The following is an 8,193-nucleotide window of genomic DNA, read 5'->3' on the forward strand; positions in this document are numbered from 1 at the left end:
AGCCAATCAACCTGAAGATCATTTTCAGTCAATCATTCACATATCAAATATAAAAAATGAATTAAATCTTTCTGAGTAAAATTTTAAAAATAGCTGAATCCTGACCTGAGAGTTGCCAGTGTACAGTGTGGACTTCAGTCCAAACGACAGCAAATTCAAGGCTGAATCCTGCAGTTTGTTGTTACTCAGGTCCAGCTCTCTTAGACTAGAGGACTGGGAGCTGAGAACTGACGATAAAGTTTCACAGCTTCTCTCTGACAGATACAGTCTCTCAATCTAAAAACAATTTTCAGTCAGTCCATTCAATAATAATAGGCTATACGAAGTAAATATGAGCTCAGAGGCTCATCATTTTCAAATAGCTGCACACCCACCTGAGAACTGACAATCTGCAGTGTGGACTCTTAAGTCCAGAAGACAACAGCTTCACCCTGAATCCTGCAATTTGTTGTTACTCAGATCCAGCTCTCTCAGACTAGATGACTGGGAGCTCAGAACTGAGGACAGAGCTTCACAGCTTCTCACTGAGAGGTTACAAACAATCAACCTAAAAAGGATTTTCAGTCAGTCCATTCAATAATGCATAGGCTATATGAAGTAAGTATCTGCTCAGAGGGTCATAATTTTCAAATAGCTGAACACTAACCTGACATTTTCCACTCTGCAGTGTGGACTCTTCAGTCCAGAAGAAAGCAGCTTCACTCCTGAATCCTGCAGGTTGTTGTTACTCAGGTCCAGCTCTCTCAGACTAGAGTACTTGGAGCTGAGAACTGAAGACAGAGCTTCACAGCTTCTCACTGACAGATTACAACCACTCAGCCTCAAGATGATTCAGCAATACATGAGAAGAAAATTCAAACAATAGCTGTTGTTAATAGTTTTTCTTGATAGAGTAATACCAAATTCAAAATACACAGAACCAAAATTATAAACGCAACACTTTTGTTTTTGCCCCCATTCATCATGAGCTGGACTCAAAGATCTAAAACTTTCTCTATGTACACAGGATTATTTCTCTCAAATATTGTTCACAAGTCTGTCAAACTCTGTGTTAGTGAGCACTTCTCCTTTGCCGAGATAATCCATCCACCTCACAGGTGTGGCATATCAAGATGCTCAGACAGCATGGGGAGTGCACAGGTGTGTCTTAGGCTGGCCACAATAAAAGGCCAAAAAAACAAGTGTTGTGTTTATAATTCAGTTTAGATACTTATGTGTACACGTACAGAGCTTTGTTGGAGTGTTGAACCACTGGCAGCAGCCTCAGAAGAGCTTCCTCTGAAGCAGAATGTTTCTTCAGGTCAAACACCTCCAGATGTTTTTCTGATGACAGTAAGATGAAGACCAGAGCTGACCACTGAGCAGGAGAGAGTTTAGCTGTGGAGAGACTTCCCGAACTCAATGACTGTTGGATCTGCTCCTCTAGAGAACGGTCATTCAGTTCATTCAGACAGTGAAACAGATTAATGCTTTTCTCTACAGACAAATTCTCACTGATCTTTTTCTTAATGTACTGGACTGTGTTCTGGTTGGTCTTTGAACTACATCCTTTCTGTGTCTGTAGACCTCGTAGGAGAGACTGATTGGTCTCTACTGAAAGACCCAGGAGGAAGCGGAGGAACAAGTCCAGGTGTCCATTTGAACTCTGTAAGGCCTTGTCCACAGCACTCTGGTAGAAATGTGTTGATTTACCTCCAAACACTTCAGGCCACCAGGATGTAGTTTGTTCTTCTGCCAGCAGATTGACACCAGAGTTGATGAAGGTCAGATGGACATGAAGAGCAGCCAGAAACTCCTGAACGCTCAGATGGACGAAGCAGAACACCTTGTCCTGGTACAGCCCTCTCTCCTCTTTAAAGATCTGTGTAAACACTCCTGAGTACACTGAGGCTGCTCTGATATCGATGCCACACTCTGTCAGGTCTGATTCATAGAAGATCAGGTTGCCTTTCTGCTGCTGCTCAAAAGCCAGTTTTCCCAGACACCCAATCATCTTCCTGCTCTTTTTATTCCAGTGTGGGTCTGTCCCAGCTCTTCCATCATACTTGATGTTCTTCAGTTTGGTCTGAACCACCAGGAAGTGGATGTACATCTCAGTCAGGGTCTTGGGCAGCTCTCCTCCCTCTCTGGTCTCCAACACCTCCTCCAGAACTGTAGCAGTGATCCAGCAGAAGACTGGGATGTGGCACATGATGTGGAGGCTTCGTGATGTCTTGATGTGGGAGATGATTCTGCTGGCCTGACCCTCATCTCTGAACCTCTTCCTGAAATACTCCTTCTTCTGTGGGTCAGTGAAACCTCTGACCTCTGTCACCATGTCAACACACCAAGGAGGAATCTGATTGGCTGCTGCAGGCCGTGTGGTTATCCAGAGGCGAGCAGAGGGAAGCAGGTTCCCCCTGATGAGGTTTGTCAGCAGCACATCCACTGAGGTGGACTCTGTAACATCAGTCAGGTTTTCATTGTTGTGGAAGTCCAGAGGAAGTCGACACTCATCCAGACCGTCCAAGATGAACACAACCTGGAACTCTTCAAACCTGCAGATTCCTGCTGCTTTGGTTTCAGTGAAGACGTGATGAACAAGTTCCACCAAGCTGTACTTTTCCTCTTTCAGCACATTCAGCTCTCTGAAAGTGAATGGAAATATGAACTGTATGTCCTGGTTGGCTTTGTCTTCAGCCCAGTCCAGAGTGAACTTCTGTGTTAAGACTGTTTTCCCAATGCCAGCCACTCCCTTTGTCATCACTGTTCTGATTGGTTCATCTCTTCCAGGTGAGGCTTTAAAGATGTCTTGTTTTTTAATGGTTGTTTCTGGTTTGTCTGGTTTCCTGGATGCTGTTTCAATCTGTCTGACCTCATGTTCATCATTGACTTTTGCAGTCCCTCCCTCTGTGATGTAGAGCTCTGTGTAGATCTGGTTCAGAGGGATTAGGTTTTCATCTTTAGCAATCCCCTCAAACACACTCTGGAACTTTTTCTTCAGGGTAGACTTGAGTTTACGTTGGCACACTGTAGCATGAGTTCCTGCATAAGCAACAACAAATGAAATCAGTGAGTAGATCCCACAGAAAATCAGAGAATCTAAACATTAAGTGTGGCTGTTTCTTTCCTCTATCAGTTTTATTCAGCTTATCAATGAATAACAAACTGCCCCTGATCTGATGCAGATGTGTGCATCATATTTGTTGGGGTTTTCAACATGAGGTCAGGTTTGGTTATTAGCTGAATATCAAAGATATTCTAGAAATATTCAAAATTATTAATTATAATTAATAAATTCAGGGCACCACCCTGAAATCACGGACCAATAACCAAATATGAGCCGAAAATAATCAGTCTAAAAGAGGGTTTGTCCACCTATAGATGGCAAACAGAGAAGGGTGAGTCCCCAGCCCCAGGTTAAATATGTCGGCCATATTGTGTCCACCTCAGGAAAAGCTTGATCCTGAAAAAATCGAGCCATCACCCACTGCAAACGACCTACTGTCCCATTGATTCACTAACATTGCATTGAAGAAATTAACAACTGGAGGTGATAAGGTGGCAGCAAAACTGGCAATTTGCTGCAACTCAATACATTACATTAACTCATTTGGCAGATGCTTTTATCCAAAGCGACTACATTTGAGGGACAACATATAAGCATCAACAGAGCATCAAATACAGATCTGACAACTGACAATACATAATAGTAAGATCAGCAATAAATACTAGTAAGAGCTCATAGTACATATCACATCAATGGGGTAAATACCTTGCGAAGGAAGTAAGAGTTAACAAAAAGTGCAATCAATACAAAAAAAGTGCAATCAATACAAGATAATTGCAAGGGGATAGAAGAAGAGCACATGAAGTGCATGTTAGAGGTTAGGAATTAGAGGTGTTATAAGGGGAAGTTTTCTCGGAAGAGATGAGTTTTCAAGAGCTCCTTGAAGTTAGAGAGGGACGTCCCTGCTCTGATGGCGTGTGGTAGCTCGTTCCACCATTGTGGTGTCACAGATGAGAATAGCAAGGACTGGGATTGCTTTGTGTGAAGGGATGGCAGAGCCAGGCGGCGTTCGTTGGAGGAGTGTAGCGGCTGATAAGGAACGTAAGTTTGTATAATGGAGTTTAGGTAGATGGGTGCAGACCCAGTAGTCACTCTGTATGCAAGCATTAGTGACTTGAATTTGATTCTGGAGGCCATGGGGAGCCAGTGGAGGTCACTGAGTAATGGAGTGACATGAGTCCTTTTGGGCTGATTAAAAACCAGACGCGCTGCTACGAACCATTTGTAAGGGTTTCACCGCACAAGCTGGAAGATTTGCTAGGAGGGCATTGCAATAGTTCAGGCGAGAGATAACCGTGGCCTGTACCAGAACCTGGGTGGCGTACTGAGTGAGGTAGGGCCTGATTTTCCTTATGTTGTATAGAGCAAAGCGGCATGACAGATAGACAGTAGCAACATGGTCTGAAAAGGACAGGTAGTCATCAATCATGACACCCAAGTTTCTCACTACCCTGGTTGGAGTGATGGTTGCGGAGTCAATTTGTAGTTTGATGTTATGGTGGATAGATTGCTTGGCCGGAATGACCAAGAGTTCCGTCTTAGAGAGGTTTAGTTGAAGGTGGCAAGACTTCATCCATGCAGATATGTCCGAGAGACAGTCTGTGATCCGTGCCGAGACGGTGGGATCGCCTGGTGGGAAGGATAGGTAGAGTTGCGTGTCGTCTGCGTAGCAGTGGTAAGAGAAGCCGTGCGAGCGAATGATCGGCCCAGTGGGGTGGTTAAATTGAGAAGAGAAGGGGCCCAAGCACTGAGCCTTGGGGTACCCCTGTGGAGAGGCAGTAGGAGGGGGATAATTGTCCTTGCCACAAAACACTGTAGGAACACCCCGAGAGGTAGGATTCGAACCACAGGAGTGCTTTACTCGAGATGCCCATTGCTGAGAGAGCGGATAACAGGATCCTGTGGTTGACTGTGTCAAAGGCAGCTGATAGGTCAAGAAGGATCAGAACCGAGGATTGGGCTGCAGCTGACCTTAGGGCTTCTGTTACAGACAGAAAAGCCGTTTTAGTACAGTGGGCACTCTTAAAACCAGACTGATATGGATCTAGGAGGTCATTCCCTGAGAGGAATTCTGAGACCTGTTTGAATACTGCCCGTTCAATAGTTTTTGGATAAAAATGGTAGAAGAGACACTGGTCCATAGTTCTCAACTTGAGTTGGGTCAAGTGAGGGCTTTTTGACCAAGGGTGTGACCCGAGCCCTTTTGAAAGTGTCGGGAAGGTCCCTGAAGCCAAAAAGTATTTATCAGATGAGTGATTGTCGGGACAACGGTAGGAGATATGGCTTGGAGGAGATTCATAGGAATCGGGTTCAGTGGGCATGTAGTGGGACGGCTACGGGTCAGGAGCTCTGATACTTCGCTCTCTGTGAGAGGAGTAAATGAGGAGAGTGAAGAACCACTGACCTGGGAGGGCAGAGGAAAAGATGTAGTAGGACTGCTACAAAGGTTGAGTTTGAGTGTGTTTGAATTGGCTAGTTATAGCCTCCACTTTGCCTGTGAAGAAGGCAGCAAAGGTATCAGCAGACAAGTTTGTGGGTGGTGGAGGTGGAGGAGGATTTAGTAGCGCTTTAAAAGTCGAAAATAATTTCCTTGAGTCAGTGGCACTGCTACTTCTGTTATTATAAAACACAGTTTTGGCAGCACTGATGCTTGTTGAGAAGGAGGATCGGAGCAATTGGTAGCCCTTAACGTCGGCGGGGTCTTTGGTTTTTCAAAATTTTCTTCCAGCATCTCTGAGATCAGTACGGAGCCCACGAAATGGTATCAGTTAGCCACGGGTGGGGCTGGTTTGGGTGAGCAGGCTTGGTGGAAAGAGGACACAGGATATCCAGGCACTAGCTTAGTGTAGAGCACAGAGATTGTGCGGCATCATTGACCTCAAGTGAGGAAAATGTGTTGAGGGAAGGTAGAGCGGAAGCTACCACTGAGGCAAAGTGAGTGGGAGACAGGTTGTGGAGGTTCCGGCGGTGTGAGACCAATGGTGCTGGAACAATGGGCTCTTCCTGTAGGCATACCGTGAACTGAATGAAATAGTGGTCTGACACATGTAGAGGTGTGACTTCCCTACTTTCTCTTGTTCTGTGAGAAACATGAGCTGTGGCTTGTCTTGGGAAGAATGTACAATTAAGAATCTGTTTGATTAAAAGCCACGTGAAATCTCTTTTCTCTTTCGTCTCCTCTCTCCATGTGTATTTCACTCGCGGACTCGATTCGCAATGCTTTTCGGAATGCACAGATTTGATTGGCTGAGCAGCAGCACATGAGACCATGCAATTGGTCTGTGAGTTCCTGGGCCGCTAAACCAGGACAGTAAATGCTACAAAAGCTGTGAGGGTTCAAATAGAGACGCTCCGTCACAAGGTAGTAATTCTTAATAATAAATCGGCTATTGGTCCGGAGAGAGCGGTGGCTGGGTCTGGATCGCGGTCTGCCAATTAGGGACCTCTGCCCTCAAGTGTTAAAATAATATTGGTTGTGCCCAAAGGCGTCACTTTGTGTTGAAAAATGGTGGGGACATTTTAGGGCTCGTATTAGGGGTGTAACGAAACACAGTCCACGAGATGTGAGAATGCACAATATTGGGGTCATGAGAACAAGACAAAAAGATTTTGAGCATTAAACACTTAATTTCCTGCATTCTAGAGACATTTTCTGCACCAATTCATGGTGAAATGTCTTTATTTATATGAAGGGAAACAAAATTCATGAGGCCAGTGACAATTCAGAATATTAAATATTATCGAATATAATGCAGTAATCAGCAGCTTTTTTTTTTTGCCTAAGTCAGTTTTTTTGGACAAGGCAGATTTGTTTCTTCTATATTTACATTTTCTTATTGTGCAAGTAAACCCTTCTTATAGAATTTTCATCTGTTATTTAACATTTCTTGTTGCAAGCTAATTTTTAGAAAACTTTTAGCAAATGCTTTCAAAAAGTGGTGGGGACATGTCCCCGGTGTAAATGACACCTATGGTTGTGCCCACTGTTCAATAAACTCATATTCAACACCACAATAGGCTTTATTCTTATTTTTCATATAGCCTATGATTCAGATGCTCCAAATTCAGCTGTCACATGAAAAATGACAAAAAGACTCATAGTTATTAGTCGCAAATTAATCATTTCTGTTTCCTGTGCTTAGCACACAGCCCTGTGGCTGAGCTTCAGCTGTCACATGACAAATGAATGAAAGACACAATCCCGAAGACCCATCTCCATGTTGCCTCCATTTCCTCTTTCCATCATGTTAAATCTGTTCAAATCCTCTTACTGCTCTGCAGACGCTCAGCCAGCTCCTCCTGCTGCATCCTCCTCAGGAAGTGTAGTGTGATTTTCAGAAATGCCTCTCTGCTGCTCCTCCTCTGCTCTTCATCCTCACCGTCCAACACCTCCTCATCCTCACTCTGACTCTCTAAGTATTCTGGGTAATCTGGACTCAGAACCCTCTGGACTTTCTTTAGCTCGTTCTTCGCAAAAGTGATGATGTTCTCCTCCAGCAGCTGGAACAGAAAGATAAACTAAACATTAAATTAAAACTGGTAGAACATAACGTGATTCATCTGTCAGTCTGCTGGTCTAAACAGAGCAACATGGAGACTGTTAGGACCTGAATGGTAGCATTCCATTCTGTAGTTAATGTAGTTAATAGTAATAGTAGTGTGCATGTACATGTGCAGACCATAAATATGGAGTCCAGGTCTGTTTGAGGTCGCTGGGCAGACTGACCTCTGAGAAACTCTGAGCTCTCCTGCTGAACTCTGTGGAAAAAATATGGAGTTTAGGGATTTAATGACTCAAATCTGTACACAGTTTACTATATGTGTTCTAAGATGATGACAAAATGCGTCTGTGGCTCAGGAAGTACAGTGGGTGGAAGAAAAGTGCCATCATCATTGTTGTCCTACTGTCAGAAGCCTCACAGAAGGTGATCAAATTTGAGCCGACTGTCCTGGGAAAGTCAGACTGACCAAGGTCCAGAGAGAAAGAGGACCATAACCAGCTATGAGGTCACCGAGGTCCGGACCTCCGTTATTATATGTAGGCTTTAATTCTATCTATAAAAAAAATAGAATAAAAACCACTGATAACACGATCAACAGGCAGACTGAACACAAGACAAAAAACAAACAGGACTGAAACCCCA

General features: G+C 44.1%; 1 pseudogene; it reads right to left on the reverse strand.

Annotated features, from left to right (window-relative positions):
* Positions 1-426: 426 nt before the first annotated feature.
* LOC119909699 lies at positions 427-7,841 on the reverse strand (annotated as a pseudogene).
* Between the last annotated feature and the right edge of the window lie 352 nt (positions 7,842-8,193).

Source organism: Micropterus salmoides, unplaced genomic scaffold (assembly GCF_014851395.1).
Source record: "Micropterus salmoides isolate LMB-PRFRI ecotype aquatic unplaced genomic scaffold, ASM1485139v1 Ms_hic_scaffold_1836, whole genome shotgun sequence".
NCBI classification, from domain to species: domain Eukaryota; kingdom Metazoa; phylum Chordata; class Actinopteri; order Centrarchiformes; family Centrarchidae; genus Micropterus; species Micropterus salmoides.